The following is a 16,911-nucleotide window of genomic DNA, read 5'->3' as shown; positions in this document are numbered from 1 at the left end:
TTTACTTGTGTTTTCTAAAGTTTACTTTGTGGCATACTTCGGAAGACCAGAATCTGAACAAGCCAGTCTGAACATTAACCAGCATGAAAGTCAGGGGAGCAAAGTGAAGAAATGAAACATATCTGTGACCCTCTCCACTTTCCCTGGGGCCCATCTGACGTTACATCTTCTGTTTGCCCTCTGCTTGTAAGCCTCTTCTTTGAGATATTCTTGAAGGCCTCCTTAGGTTGCTGGCTGGTGGGACAGAGCTCTCAGCAGATCTGCAGTGGGTTGAAGGACAAATGGTTTGAAATACAGTGACCTGAGGTTTGCCATTTTCTGCTACAACCGCAGGCAATTTAATTCGTACTGCAGTTTTTCCAAATGTGTAAATGGACCCAATCCTGCTTCCTGTGAGGATTAAGCGGGGTCCTCTATATAAAGCATACCACACAGTTTTGAAGTGATCATCTACCATAAGGTGCTATGAAAACTTTTTACGTCTTACCCCCCAGCTTAAAGTGTAAATTTTCTGGTTTGAATTCCATCAACAGGCACTATACTTTGGGGCCCTTCTCTAGACTATCCTAGACCATGTTCTATGCCATATTTTTAAAATTCTCACAACAGCAGGAAGGTAAATATATTATCTTTATTTAACTGATGCGGAAAGTTGCCCACAGAGTAGTTAAGGGGGTGTCCAAGGTCACTGAGATAGTAGAATGTGGGACTCAAGCCCAGGGTGGTCTGATAGCAAAGCACCTATTCCTCCCACTTATACCATATTGATTCTCACTAATGACTATTACTATTTAGAAACTGTACATTATAAAACATAAAGTACTTAGCATAGTGCGTACCCTCATACAAGTTTTAAATGAATGAATCAATAATTGAGGACATAGATGTTGCTCTCAATATCCTGTGTTCTCCCTTGGCACCAACATAGTGCCGTATACACAGTAGGCAGGAGGGAGGCGGAAAGGAAAAACAGGAGAAATGAAGTGGATGAGTGAAGCACGGTGGTGGTGGAAAAATGAGAAAAGACAAAGTGGGGAGAGAGAGAAAGAATTCCTTAGGAAATTTCTGTTTCATCCTGTGAAAAAAATCATACAAATATTTACTGCTTTTAGGCTTCAGTGAACTGTATTTGTTGTTTTTAATCCCAATGAAGAAGAAAGACTGAAAGATTTTCACTCACAATATAATCTCTCTCTCCGTTCACCCATTAATAATTTCATTCAGTTTCAATCACTTAGAATTGTGTGGGCCAAAGATGCTCTTATTGCCTTCAAGGAACATTGATGGATCTGAAATGCATCATCTGAGTGATATACCCAAATGCTACTCAAGTGTAAACCTCCTCTGAGCTCAGTAGGGCCTCATCTTGGAGTTGATAGCAAGAACGCATGGAAGCCTCCGTGCAAGCGCTCATTTGTTTTGGTGCTCTGCGCTGGACTTGTGTTCTGTCAACACAAGGACTCAGTCACTGCCTTCCTAATCATAGTGGACCAAGGAATAGCTTTAGGTCTGTGTTTTCCTTTGCGTTGCAGCCAGTGCTCTTTTCTTGTCATCCTCAAAATGCCTAGGATAGTATAGGGCAGGAAATAATGTCCTTAGTGAATACTTGTTCAACTGGATTGAATTGAATAAGCAGGAAGCAATGGAGTAATAGCTCTTTGTTACCACAGTGCCCCCTGGATCTAGTCTCTTGCTTTGTCCCCAGTACTTAAAGTCTTCTTATTGAGACATGGTGACAACCCACCCTCTTTGAATGGGGCTACTTGCAATGGGTTTTAAAGTCTAATGCCAATAGCCACTAGGAAACCAAAAATATAAACACATTTCTCCTCTGTACTTGGATTATTTAGTGAGATCAACTGTGGCTCTCTTAGAGGAGTGAAAGGAACCATGAAAATCAGGGTAAGAGAAATGGAACAGCACATACCTACCCTGAGTGTGGAGCTTGACATGACAAAATATGATGTCTAAAATGCCCGACCCAGACAGCAGGAGGCCTACATTCCAATCTCAGACTTGCTACTTATAAGCTATGTGACTCCTTGGTATGTAATCTAATTTCCTTGTGCCATGAGATTCCTTATATTTAAAGTGGGTCAGGCACTGTGCTGGGTACACATGGCTCAGCCAATGAATCATTCATTCATTCAACAAATACTTTTGAAGTCCTTTCTGTATACCAGTCACTATTCCAGTTGCTAGGGGTATGCTAATAAACAAAATGGACAAAAATAAGTTACACCAGCCTTTATGGTGGGGATGGTAGACAACATGTAAGATAAGTTACTATGTCATCTGTTTGATAGTAATGAGTGCTAAGAAGAAAGTTTAAGCGGTGATAAGGTATAATGGGTTTTGTTACAGTTCTCAAGAGTGGAGATTTTTCTGCCTCCCTCCTTTCTTTTCTTTTCCTCCCTCCTTCCTTCCCTTCTTTCTCTTTTTCTTTCCTCCCTTTGATTCCCCTTGCCTCTTTTCCTTTCTTTCTTTCTTTCTTTCTTTCTTTCTTTCTTTCTTTCTTTCTTTCTTTCTTTCTTTCTTTCTTTCTTTCTTTCTTTCCCTCCCTCCCTCCCTCCCTCCCTCCCTCCCTCCCTCCCTCCCTCCCTCCCTCCCTTCCTTCCTTCCTTCCTTCCTTCCTTCCTTCCTTCCTTCCTTCCTTCCTTCCTTCCCTGTTTTAGATGGCATGATACGGAGATGAGTCACTGAGAAGGTGATGTGGGCAGAAAGTCCATGAGGGTGGTGATGGGGCAAGCCATCTTGGCACCTGGAGGAAGAATATTTTAGGCAGAGGACAGGCAATGGTGTTGGGGCTGAGGCAGAATGACTGTGACAGGACATTATACTACACAATGGAAGCTGTTCTTTAAAACAATTTGGCAGTATTACAGTAAATGGAAAAATTAGACTCACAGTGTTTTTATGTAGGAATAAATTTAGATGTACAGAATAGTTGTGAAGAGTGACAGGGATTTCCCACTTGTTAATTTGCATTACCATAGTGCATTTATCAAAACTAAGTAACTTTATTCTGATTCTGCCAATTTTTCTATTAACACCCTTTTTCTGTTCCAGGATCTAATCCAGAATATGACATTACATTTAGGAGAGACAGTATTTGATACTCAGGTATTCAGTGAATTAAATTTTATTACTTTGTATCATGTGGCATTTGAAGGACAGCTGGCAAACATTAGTTAGATAGGCCATTGAGTCTTCATTAGGTGGGGTCAAACATGGTAGAAAGAACACTGAGGAGGTGTTCTGGAGAACACCTCTGGAGACCTGGGTTCTTGTTTCAGCTCTGCCACTAACTGTGTCTCCTTGGACAGCTTTCTCTCTAAATGTGAGGCAAGTAACTCCTGTATGAAATGTAGAAATTTAGGTCTGGTTTCTAAGACCATTCCAGCCTCTTAATTCTGCTGTGGCATTATCATGGCTTCAGTGTCTTCACATACGGAAATATAAAATTATGTGACTGATTTCTTTAGTGCTAAGCAGGGATTTGTTGCAAAGTCATAGTAGGCTATAGAGAATTCTAGAGTTGCCTCTGCCCACACAATTTCATCCCATCCACCATCCATGCCCTGTCCTGTCCCCTGCACTTGTTCCACTCAATAGGAGCAAATGGCTGAGACCATCAATAAAAAAGGGACTATTCTCAGTGTTTTACTTGTGTTTCTGAAAACACCCTTATGAAGTGTGTACTATTTCTGCCCACTCTCTGGCTTACCCCTTAAGGTAGACAGGATAATGGCTCTCTAAAGATGTTCTTGCAGAGCCCGTGAATAGCTTACCTTCCATTGCAGAAGGTGATAATAGTGTGTGCGATGTGCTAATAGTAAGGATCAGGAGATGGGGCGATTACCCTGCATCCTCCAGCTGGACCTGATGTACTCATAAAGGTACTTGCAAACAAGAAACTTAGAAGGGAGAGAAGATGCTATGCTTCTGTCTTAGAGGCAGGAAGTGGCCACCAGCCCAGGAATGTATGAGGCCTCGAGAACCTGGAAAAGGTAAGGAAACACATTCTTTACTGGAGCCTCCAGACGGAACGCAGGCTCCAGACTGTAACATTATAAATTTGTATTTTTTATGCCACTGACTTTGTGGTAATTTGTTACATCAGCAATACATACTCACAGAGGTTAAAAAAATGTGTGCAGGATTGCACAGCTGACAGGTGTTGCGATCTAAATTAGAACCCAACAGTTTATACTCAGAACCACATTGGTAGGTACCAGGCCATGTTGCTTCACTGAAGTAATAAAAGAGCCTTCCCTGCAGGCTTCTTATAGAGCTTGAGGAACTGCATGGAGAACACACGGTCAGCACACCCAAGTAATATCCAATGTTTGTATTATAATGAACCCAACAATGTGCAGTGCTATTCACTCACTGCTTCTCCATCCTGCATATTTTGCAACCATTCCAGAACCTCCTTAAGTCTGAGTCCCACACTTTCATGCTAAGTTCTGATCTGTTTGACTCCTAAACCAGGGCAACAAGAATAACAATCACAAAAATAACCCCAATGCATTTGTATAGTAACTTAGAATCTCAGATTGTTTGGGAACACATGATCATACTTAGTTTTGAGTCCAACAGCTCTGGAAATGAGATGAGGGCATCAGTCACCCCTGCTGTGTTTGTCCCTCTTTCCATCTTCATCTTTTCTTCCTTTTACCTTTTGCATCTTGCCTATTCTTATGTATTTGTCCATATATCACTGAGTCCATGTCTTTACCCTGACCCCAGCCTTTTTCTTGCTTACGTAGCAGGCCGGAACAAAGATGTCATATTTATTGTCATTTGATACATAAAAAGAATTTGTGTATTTATTTATTTATTTTTTAAAGATTTTATTTATTCATGAGAGAAAGAGAGAGAGGCAGAGACACAGGCAGAGGGAGAAGCAGGCTCCATGCAGGGAGCCTGATGTGGGGCTTGATCCTGGGACTCCAGGATCACGCCCTGGGCTGAAGGCAGGCACCAAACCACTGAGCCACCCAAGGATCCCCAGAATTTGTGTCTTTAATGTGAAGATGTAATTTACGTGTTTTTATAATATAAGGATAAGAGAAGTAGAAGGTATTGTATGTTTCTTCAAACTCCACAAGTAAGCCTAAGTTGCTTTTTTTAATGTGGCATTTAGCAGCATTTTCTTACATTATATGTTAATAGTCTGGGTTTGGAGAAATACCCCCAAGGAGGAAAGGATGTGTGGGAATAGAGTAATTGAGGCACAGAAGCCTGTTTCAGATGTGCTTTTTACTACTGACTGAGAGTCTCTTAGAGTTACTGAAGATGAAAGTGTGGATTGTGGTTTCTAATTCATCTTCTTTTCTCCTTGTTATTGGTACAAAGAGGAGGAACAAGACAAATCCTGTGAGGATGAGGAAAGGCACCTATTTTTCTATTTGCTCTACATTTGGGCTTAAATTGCTGCAAAGTCATTCCCTGGGGGAATTCTGGAGTAACTGCAGGTTACTAATAAATACTCCCCACTTTGATTTCTGCAGCCTCAGCATTTTCAGCCCCATAAGAGATGCTCTGAACAAGCAAATGTGATTTTAAGTTAGCTCCAAAATATGTCCCGATATGTGGGAACTATTTTTAAGACAACAGCAAGGACCTGACAGACTGCTATTTGCTGGAATGTGAATTGCCTCACATCTCTTTTGACCTTGCCCCACAATGAGGCTGCATCAAGCTATCATTGTCCCTTGGGACAACATATTTTGCATTGTACTGTGCATTAGTGCTCCCCTGAAAGATGCTGGCCATTTTTAAGCTGTATAATGGGGAAGAGAAAGTGGATGGCAAAACGGAGAACTGGGAAAAGAGGCAAGGGCCCCACAAGGGAAAAAGAAACAAAAAAACTGCAAAATGAAACAAGAGTAAAAGAGCAAGAGGATAAAATAGAGTGACAAATAACACTTACTATATACACTTATATCTGTCAATCAATCGTCTATCATCTATCACTGATTTATCTAACAATAATGTATCATCTACCTGTTGATTATGTATCTATGTATCTATCATGTAGGAGGCAGGAGGAAGAATGGTATATTTGAGCCGAAGCAAATCAGAATAGTAAAAGTCATCTTTATAGTTCTTTTGTCAAACAGGGTGAATGCCAAGAAAGTCTAGTTGGGGGTGGGAGGTTTCTCTTCTTTACTCTCAGCCATCCCTCTCCCCTAGCCTTCTCTGTCCTCATCAAAACCAGATGCTAAGTTTGAAAACAGGATTATGAAGACTATTTAAAATACTTAAGGGAAACTAGGTTTGTCACCAAAGACTTTGCCAGGTACAAAACAAACTGAAAAACAAGGTGTTTGGAATGAAGCCAGGTAACCTTGGCAGGTAGGGGTGGGTACGGGTAGCTTGGGTATTATAGTTCACTCAAAGGGACTAGGACAGAAAGGATCACCAGTGTTCTTTTTTTTTTAAATTTTATATATTTATTCATAAGAGACATACAGAGAGAGAGGCAGAACATAGGCAGAGGGAGAAGCAGGCTCCTCACAGGGAGCCCGATCTGGGACTCGATCCCCAAACTGGGATCACGCCCTGAGCCAAAGGCAGATGCTCAACCACTGAGCCACCCAGGCGTCCCAGGATCTCCAGTGTTAATATCAATGAGAGGCCCTAAAGTACAACCAGCGCACCTCTAGGTGTTCAATCATCTAACTAGATATTTGGATATAACTCCAATGAATCCAACGCAAAACATTTAGTGAGCGACCTTGGTAATAGGTCCACAGGAGGGAGAATGATGAGGAAGCTTTAAATCATGCTATGAAGAATTGATGAAGGAATTAGAAATATTTAGATTAGAATAGGAAAGACTCTTGGGGACTGCGATATATGAAATACCTGCGGGGTTTTCATGGAAAGGAAGAGCGAAATTTATTCTGCTCTATTGTAGACTGATGTTTCTGAAACTTTTCATTGGAACTCATCTGAGTGGACAATACTCCTCTAGTAGACCATGTCAAGGTGGCTCCTAGCTGGATAGGAGAACTGATGGAGGCAACGAAGGTGGTAGTTACATCTCTACAGAAAAATGAACTTCCTATTGATGAAAGTTCTGATAATGAATTGAATTGCTTTGGTAGGTAGTGAGCTCCTTGACACTCATGGTGTTCAAGCTGAAGCTTAATGACTTTCTGGTGGGAAGAGACTATAATAATATTTCCAAGTTTCCAGTATTTTTATAATTCTTCTGGACAAAAGACACCAAATATGTTTTTAAAAAGCCTTTGGATCAGTAAGTGTTCAAGAAAAATCACGGATTGGGTGATTACTATGTGCAGCATACTGTGATCTGAAAGGAAAGAGAAGCTCCATTTCAGGCTAGATACAGATTAAACAAGAACAGTCAATCTATGCTGGACATGTGGCTCAAGAAATCAACTGAGTATCAGTTGCACTCACATGAGCCTGAGAATGAAGAACAAGGATAGCATAGTTTTTTTTTTAATTTAAAATCAATTACAGGTAAATTTTGTAATGAAAAAAATTTGTGCATTTTGTCCAAGAGGGAATTAGTTCTCTTTAAAAGCAGGCAGTATGCCAAGCACTTTATGCACACACCAAATTTCAAAATTCTTATAACTACCCTGTGAGGTGGGTTACTCATTAAAGACGTGACAAAGCCAGGATTCCAGGCTGGTAGGATGTTAAAGAATTTTTTTTTCTTTTTTTTCCCATTCTCCACTGTGTCCTACCTCTCTTTATACTTGCCTTGATCATAGCATGTGGCACATTGTACTATTGTCATCACTTTCTTGACTCATCTCCTCCTTACTTGAGGACAGGCATCCTTTTATGTCTTGTATCACTAGCACTTTTCATGGGTACTAGTGTACAGTTAACGTTGCATAAGAGTTTGTGAGTAATAATTGTGTGTGAGGGGGAAGAGGCAGACACACAAGAACTAACTTTAGAAGGCTGGAGTGAAAAGGAGACCAGAAAAATGATTTTAGTGCCAATGACATTTTTATCATCAAATGATATAAAGATTTCTCTTCTACTCACTGTGATCTAATGAATTCACCACAAGCCACATGTGCCTCGTTAAGTATAAATTAATTCTAATTAGATAAAATTGAAAATTTTATTTCCTTAGTCACACTACCCACAAGTGGCTAGTTGGCCATGTTATTGGATAGTGAAGATGTTGAATATTGCCATCATTGAAGAGAGCTCTATAGGACATGCTGAAAGAGAACCAACAAGCAATATTTTAGAAGAAATAAAGAGAAATTTTAAAAGGCAAATTCAAATTTTGCATCAACTAAAATGTAGGGAAAAAAGGACAGGGATGAGGAAGAAGTACAACAGGAAGAGAGTCTTTGAAGAGGAACAACAAAACAAAACAAAACTCCTTACTTCAGAAGAAACGGATTAATCTGAGGTGCCCCGATTCTAATACAGGTTTCTCTCACTATCCAAAAGTAGAGCGTTCCCACAAATTCTTTCATAGACCATAATGGCATAAAGTGAAAGAACGATTACCATTTCATAAAGCAAAAGTCCTCTTTAGATTTCTTTCAGTTAGTGAAATCAGGTACTAATGTAGGGTTTTCGTAAAAGTAAAGTGGCATAAAGTGAACTTCTGGGTGGTGGGGAAAGCCCATAGCTCCATAAATATTACAGACCCTCATATCCATCTACCTTCACTTCACTTGCTTGGGGTCCAGTTTCAATCCCACAGTCCTCTAGAATAACCACTCCCTTTCTGACACCGTAAATTCTGAGTTCTCTTTTTATGCCATCATACTTCTTAGCAATAACACCACTCTGCAGCATCCAAGTCTTCGCTTCCTCATGCCTGCACCTGTGTAGCTGAATGTGGCTGGAGAAAAGCCTATTATCATGCTGACTGGTTGCACATTAAAGTCCTGATAATTAAGCTTGTGTCTTTAATGCCCACAACACTAACAAGCAATCATAGAACATTTCTGTTGTCCATGCATTCTCCCTTTTTTAGGTAACTTCCTGCACCTATGTCCATATGCTCTCCTCTCCCTTCTGTTACTGGGGGTTAATGGTCCTTTGAGGCCAGCCCTCTACCCAGGCACTGCATCTACTGGCTTTCTGCTACTCAAGTCACTCCAGAAATCATCCCATTTCTTTCCTGCACCACCAATTTATTTCTTGGAGTATTATAAACATTCTGAAATTTCTTCCATTTTAAAAAAAGTCTATCTTCATCCTTTATTAGCTGTCTTTTATAGAAAATCTCCTTGGAAAAACTGCTTTTCTCTCTCCAGTTTTCTTATATTCTTATAATACCAAATTAATTAGAATTCCTTTCTTTTTTCCTACTCCACCTTGATGTATCTTGTCAAGGACACCAATAACTTCTATAGTTAAATTTAATGACAATTTTATTGGGATCCCTGGGTGGCGCAGTGGTTTAGCACTGCCTTTGGCCCAGGGCGCGATCCTGGAGACCTGGGATCGAATCCCACGTCGGGCTCCTGGCGCATGGAGCCTGCTTCTTCCTCTGCCTGTGTCTCTGCCTCTCTCTCTCTCTCTGTGACTATCATAAATTAAAAAAAAATGACATTTTTATTATTATTATTTTTTTTAATGACAATTTTTAACCCTCATTTTATCTGTCAGCAACATTTGGTTCAGTGGATCAATTCCTTTAAACACTTTTTTTTTTTTTTTTTTTTTCAGTTTCTTCCAAGGCAGCCCACTCTCCTGGTCTTTTATGTCATTGATTACTATGTTTCAGTCTCTTCTCTCAGACCTCATTCTCATGGCTTCCATTATCTATGTCCATCCTATATCTCCCCCCAGTCCTCCAGACTCAATATCCTACTGCCTTCTGTCCTCTCCATTCAGACATCTAACAGCCATGCACATCCAAATGTACTCTTGAAACATCTTCACTACTTTGGTTTATGGCAACTCCCCCAACAGCTGGAGTCCGCCTCATCTCTTATCTGTCTCTCAACATCACACAGACACCCATCTGCCAATCCTATTGGCTCTATCCTCAAAATGTTTCTAGAGTCTGAACCCTTCTTACCACTGCCACCATGTCTATCAGGTTTCAGCCAGCATTATCTCTCACACACATTATTACAGATCCTTCCTAACAGTTGTTCTTGCATTCATGCTTTGTCTTTATGACTATTCACTCCGCAGCTGTAACAGTACTATTAAAACAGGGTCAGATCATGGCTGGTGAAATTTCTCTGTTCATTAAGCTCCAAGACTTCTCCTTTCACTCAGTGAAAACCAGAATCATTACAGTGGCCTGTGAGAACCTACAAAATCTTCACCCTCCCCCTAAATTCCAATACCCTTATCTTATTATTCTCATCTTGTACTTCTCTCCCTTGTACTTTATCAGAAAAACTGATACACTTGTTGTCCTTTGAACTTGCCAGGCATTACTCAGGGTACTTGTTTATTTTTGTTTGCCTCCACTTGGAGCATTCTCCTAGATATTCACATACTTCAGACATTCTGGATATTTATTAAAATGTTCCTTAGTATAGGATCGTGAGAGAAAAGAGAACAAATGCAATCTTTTGCCCAAGAGACTCTGGTGACTTGTCCAAGAACTGGGTTTATAGAAGAAAATCATCCAGGGATAGAATTTCCACTTAACACTCATCTTATAAATTTTGAAAAATGGGTGATGTCTTAGTTGGATGATGAATTGTAATAAAGCTTAGATCATTTACATTATATTATGGTATATATATGATATGTATAAAGTACAATACTATATACCATATTATGCTATATAAATAAATGATGATTACCACTCACTCTCTCCTGTATATATACACATATGCACACACACATACAGACATGGAAGGAAATTAACAATATTAAAGACTAGAAGACCTTTCCCATTATAAAAAGAAGCACTATGCTTTGTAAATAATTTTATGAAGATAATAGAATTGGAGGTAACCACATTGTGGCTCTATGCTTAAATACTTGAATTGATCTCCTCAGAAAGAATTTCAGGGGCTTATTTATATAAATATGCTAACAGTCTGGAACAAACATAATAAAACATGATTTAGGCCAGTAGACTTTGGACTATTTATTTATTTATGTATTTAATATCTATCCATTTATTCATGAGAGACACAGAGAGAGACGCAGAGACACAGGCAGAGGGAGAAGTAGGCTCCCCACAGGGAACCCTAAGCAGGACTCAATCTGGGATTCCAGGGTCACACCCTGAGCAAAGGCAGATGCTCAACCACTGAGCCACCAGGTGTCCCTGAACAATTTATTTTCTCTAGGAAAGAAAATAGATAATAATAATATCCAAAATAATAACCAAAATCAGTTCCTTGAAATCTCAGATTATAGTGACATGAAAAGATAAATAAATTCCTATTAGTACATGAAAGGTTTAGAAATTCAGGGAAACTGATCAAACCTCTTTGTCCCATTCAGTCTTTCAAGTGTTAGAGCTGTGGCATTAGCTTTCAGAGATAAAAGGAAAACCATAGCAAGTGATATAACCATCTCCTGATACTTTTTAATGAGAAGAAAAAAGAAAATTAGCATTTGTTGAGAGGATACAATGTACCAGGCATCATTTTTTTTTTTAAATTTTTATTTATTTATGATAATCACAGAGAGAGAGAGAGAGAGAGAGAGGCAGAGACACAGGCAGAGGGAGAAGCAGGCTCCATGCGCCGGGAGCCGATGTGGGATTCGATCCCGGGTCTCCAGGATCGCGCCCCGGGCCAAAGGCAGGCGCCAAACCGCTGCGCCACCCAGGGATCCCTGTACCAGGCATCATGATAAGATTTTAATGTGATAGTCCTTGGGGCGCCTGAGTGGCTCAGTCCAGTAAGTGTCTGCCTTTGTTTCATTTCATGATCCCAGGGTCCTGGGATTGAGTCCCACATTGGGCTCCCTGCTCAGAAGGGGGTCTACCTCTCCCTCTCCCTGTGCTCCCCTCGCCCTCATTAGCACTCTTTCCCAAATAAATAAAATCTTGAAAAAAAAAGTGATAGTCCTCAAAATGGTCCATGTGGTGGATAATGTTATCTCTTCTTAAAGATGAAGAAACTGAAGTTTAGGATCCAGGTAAGATTGATATCATGTGCTGTTCATTACAGAGCCGGTGCTCCTCCTCTTCCACCATTTTGGAGAATTTAAAGACAAACTGAAAACCTTAGTGGAAACTATAGTATTCAAATGACAAATACATGAATTTGTATATTAGGAACTAAGAAGATATGTGAAAAAAAATAAATAAAGGAAAAGATTAGGCGAAACACAAAGTCATGATCTATATGCATGTCAGAGTGTGGAAGAAATAAAGAGAAAGCACTAATAGGATTACTTGAAATTTGGAAAGGTGATCCTGAAAGAAAAACTGTGGCTAAGGGAGGAGTTCTTTATAGGTCAGTCTGGGGAACAAGACTGTGCAGGGAAAGGAGCAAGAATATGGTCAAAAGCTACCATACAGAGAAGCAAAAAATAATCCACAAGCAGGATTCTCAGTTCAGGAAAACTAGATTTTTAATGATCTCTTGGAAAAGGAAGTTGTTCTTGGGCCTGCTGACCTAGTTCCTGAATTCTAAGGGAGTTTTGAGGACTGCTAGGAAAATGGTCTTTATCTTCTTAGACTACTGTCTAGGGGAGAAAGCAGACACACATGGAAGGAATGCAATGAATAGTTCTTGAATGATTTATGGTGTCAAGAGTGATGAGACAGAGGATAAGAAGTAACTGATATTGGGATGCCTGGGTGGCTCAGTGGTTGGGCGTCTGCCTTTGGCTCAGGGCATGATCCCGGGATCCCTGGGATTGAGTCCTGCATCACGCTACTTGCATGGAGCCTGCTTCTCCCTCTGACTACATCTCTGTCTCTCTGTGTCTCTTGTGAATAAATAAATCTTTAAAGAAGTAACTGATATTAACTACAAGTCATTGCAAAATTTGTTTCAGAAGTCTGCCCCAAAGTTAGCGTTACTTAAAGTCCCTGAAAGGAGATGACCCTATACTGAGAAATCTTCACTTTTCCAAGGGGTGAAAGCATCAAAGAATGATAATTTCATTTGTTTATGTAGTGCTGAGAAGAAAATCATGAGAAGTACCAAAAGGTAGTGGAGAAGAAACTGATGAGAGTGTGGCAGTTTATTCCAAGTGGAACCCAAATGTCATGTTTAATACGTCGATAGGGAAGAGAAGAAAGTCCCGGGGCTTTTTCAGGCCAAGGACAGTAGTGTCTGTAGGAATGGTTAGACAAGAGAGAATTATCCATATATATATAGATGACCCTAGAACACCATAGGGGTTCTGGGCATGATCCACATGTAGCTTTTGACTCCCCAAAAACTTAACTACTGATAGCCTACTATTGACCAGAAGTTGATTAACACCCATTTTATTTGCTGTCTGTATTATATATTGTATTCTTAAAATAAGCCAGAGAAAAAATGTTATTGAGAAAATAATAAGGAAAACAAAATGCCAAAATGCAGTTATAGTACTATGTTGGTGTTTTTTTTTTTTTTTAAGACTTTATTTGAGCAAGAAAAAGAGAGTGAGACCATAAGAAGGGTAGAGAGGAAGGGAGAAGGAGGGGGAAGGAATTGCAAGCAGATTCCATACTGAGTGTGGAGCCTGACATGGGGTTCCATCTCACAATCCTGAAATTATGACCTTAGCCAAAACCAAGAGTGGATGCTTAACTGACTGAGCCACCAAGGCTCCCCAGTGCTGTATTTACTTATTTTTTAAAAATCCATGTATAAGCAGACCCATGCAATTCAAACCCATGTTTTTCTAAAGTTCATTGTGTGTGTGTGTGTGTGTGTGTGTGTGTGTGTGTGTGTGTGTATAGAAGAGACAGGCTAACAACTGTTAATCCACTACAATGTGCTATTTCCTTCACTTGTATTATTTTATTTGTTCTTCATCATGAGTCTGTGGGTGTTATACTCCTGAGATTGATGGAAGATTCATGTTTTGTTCAAAATTACAGTGCTCATACACTCATAATAGCTGAAAATTTGATTCTAGGCCTGGCCAGGTGGCTGATTTATTGTCCCTACTCCTTCCACTAGGCCAGATTGCCTTCAGATGAGAAGTTTAAAGAAAAAGGCAAGAAAAAGAGGAATAAAAGTTGAAGAATATCAGAAAGGCATAACACAATAACAGATGAGCTGGTGGTTGTGATATTAAAAGCATCACTAAAATTTTTTGGCATATAGATTAACTAGGTTGAAGTAGAAATTTCTACTGGTTACCACCAGTGTGATGTTTTTAGAGGGAGAGCTGTCAGGGCCAGGATGGATGTGGTAGCCAGATACAAAGTCCTATCAGTAATGAAATGGCTTGCTCCATGGGTTTAAATGGAGAGTTTTAATGAATGGACTATTTACTCAGGTGCAGGAAAAGTTAAAGGATAATGAAATTTGCAGGATGAGAAATAGTGAAAGCCTCCCAATTTTTTAAGGGATTGAAGTATTAAAAAAAAGGTTATTTCATTTGTTTATGTCACTACTCTTGGTCCTGAGAAAGGGGTGGGGGAGGAGGAATGGTATTTGTCATCTCTAGAATTGGCTAAGAACTATAGCTTCAGGAGAAGGGTTGCTGAAAAGAAGCTATGGTCTTAGAGGAACACAACCACTGCCAAAAACGTAAGTGGGCATAGAGGGTCCTGGAGACAGAAAAGATTAATATCCCTGCCTCTGTTGGATTCAACCCTATGATCTGCCATCAGGGCAAGATAGCTTGGGCCATAGAGATGCCCCTCTTGGAGCACAGAGCAAAGGAGAAAGAGTAGAGAAGAGTCCTGAAGTAGAAAACAAAAGTCAGCAAAGGGGTTGAGTATCACGAATGAGCTAATGAGCACACATTCTCTCCTGGAACCACCCCAAATAAAACAACACTAAACAAAAACGCAGCACCTGCTCTGCAAATGCAGACTTAAGATATGTCCTTTGGCAACGCTTTCCAATAAAATTACTGCCTCCATGCCATCCTACATAGAAATTCTTCAAGCACCAATGCATAGGGGAAAAATACTTTTCCCAGAGAGGGTGAGGAGAGAAAACAGTGCAAATAATTGTTTGCCTTAGATAAGAGAAAGTCAGGAAGACAAAGCTAATGGGGATGCAAAGGGAGCATAGAAATTAAGAAGAAGAACAGGCTAATTAATGCTATAGGAACAAACTTTGTGCCGAATTATTAAGACAAATGAGAAAGAGCAAATGAGGATCACCCAAATCATGATCTAAGGATAAAGTCTCTGGGGCTGCAGAAAGGTGGTGTTCATATTCTTTCTCCCTGGCCTTTGCAGCAGCATTCAATACTGAGTCAGGATCAAAGGTCTAGAAAAAGTGATCAGCATTAACTTATTTACACTTCAAATACCCAGTGCGATAACTTTCATTATCCCCACTTGAAAAAGTGGGGACTTTAAATAATTGCCAAGAACACATATATGGTAATAGGTAAACCTAGAGATCAACCTACTACTGCCAATTTCTTTGGACAATAGGCCTTCCAGGAATGCAGAGAACATCGGAAGAAGTCCCTGCCCAGTATATGGATTGAAGGCACTGTGGGTCATTATCACATGCTGGAGGGACCAGCTGGGCACATCAGCTTACAAGTTACCTTTACTAAAGGATAAGCAGAGAGTCCTTAGGAAGTCCTTAGGAGTCCTTAGGGTTCTGTGGCTATTGGATGATGTAGGGTTCTCTTTGGGCATATTTTCCTAAAATCCCATGACCATATACTCTCAGATATATCTCCATCCTTACAGTAACAGGCATGATTGCGATTGTATTGATTTGCTGGGGCTGCCTTAGCAAAGTACCACAAACAGGTGGTTTCTACACCAGAAGCGTGTTGCATCCAGTTCTGGAGGTTGGAAGTGTAAGATTGAGGTACTGGCTGTGTTGATTATTTCTGAGGTAGGGGGAATGTGTTCCATGGTTTTTACCTAGCTTCTAGTGGTTTGTTGACAGTCTTTGTTGTTTCTTAACTTGAGGAAGCACTGACCTGCTCTCTGCCTTTATCTTCACATGCTATCCTCCTGGTGTGCCTATCACTGTGTGCACATTTCTCCTTTTTATGAGGACACAGGTCATATGGGATTAGAGTCCACTCTAATGGCCTTATCTCACGTACTTACATTAGCAATAACCCTAATTTCAAATAGGGCCACATTCTGAAGTACTGGGGTTTAGGATTTCAACATGTGAATTGAGGGGGGGGCACCATTCAACCCATAAAGCCAGCCTACAAATTTGTCATCAAGTTTTAAGAATTGATTCACAAGGCTTTGTAAGGTGGAAGATCCAAAAGAGAAAATACGAATTAAAGGAAAACAGTGGGAATTTAGAATATTACTCATACAAACTATGATAGCCAATATTTGTACATATGGAGTTGGCTCTGGTGCTAAAAAGTCAATTATACGAATATGTATGATTTTTATAATAACCTCTGTGAATCAAATGAGATACCATATGTGATGGCACTTTGCAAGCTGTATGCTGTTCAAATTAAGGCATTAATTTTATTGCCATTACTATGTTTGTATTTATATAGGTAGCTTATTTTTATTGTTACATTGAACATTTCTCACTTATATGGTCCATTTCTTTTTACTTCAATTACATCCTTGATTAGTAGCATCTATGTCTGTTTCCTCTTAAGAAACTGAGCCCTTCCATGTTTTTAACTTGATTATTCTAAAACATCTTTCCCTATTCTCATTTAAAGGCAGAGTAAAGTTTTGATACTGGGTTGTTTGAATGGCCGACTCTTACTAAACACCAATAAACCCATCAACAGAAGGAAATTAAATTGTCAGCACAATCAACACATTGACAGCAAACCAGTTCACATACTGATCAATTAAAAATTGAGAAAATGTCTTGGATGCTT

The 16,911-nt window shown here is 39.8% G+C and overlaps 1 protein-coding gene and 1 long non-coding RNA gene across 7 annotated transcripts in view; one reads left to right on the top strand and one right to left on the bottom strand.

Annotated features, from left to right (window-relative positions):
* Positions 1-16,911, top strand: part of DPP10 (dipeptidyl peptidase like 10) — a 1,276,525-nt gene that overhangs the window by 118,118 nt on the left and 1,141,496 nt on the right. The gene's annotated exons all lie outside the window — the stretch shown is intronic.
* On the bottom strand, positions 173-8,746 carry LOC102152425. 5 transcript variants are annotated; one of them, XR_005374171.1, is made up of 5 exons: positions 8,680-8,746; positions 8,041-8,222; positions 4,138-4,303; positions 3,792-4,001; positions 173-260 (listed from the first exon to the last, which is right to left on the bottom strand). It is a non-coding gene; the product is annotated as an uncharacterized LOC102152425 (long non-coding RNA). The 5 variants fall into 5 exon arrangements; XR_005374172.1 differs by having other exon boundaries at positions 8,664-8,709; XR_005374170.1 differs by lacking the exon at positions 8,680-8,746 and adding an exon at positions 8,521-8,672.

The sequence above is a fragment of the Canis lupus genome, chromosome 19, assembly GCF_011100685.1.
Source record: "Canis lupus familiaris isolate Mischka breed German Shepherd chromosome 19, alternate assembly UU_Cfam_GSD_1.0, whole genome shotgun sequence".
Classification (NCBI taxonomy): domain Eukaryota; kingdom Metazoa; phylum Chordata; class Mammalia; order Carnivora; family Canidae; genus Canis; species Canis lupus.
The sequence above is the reverse complement of the archived record's forward strand: the minus strand, read 5'-3'. Positions and strand labels throughout refer to the sequence as shown.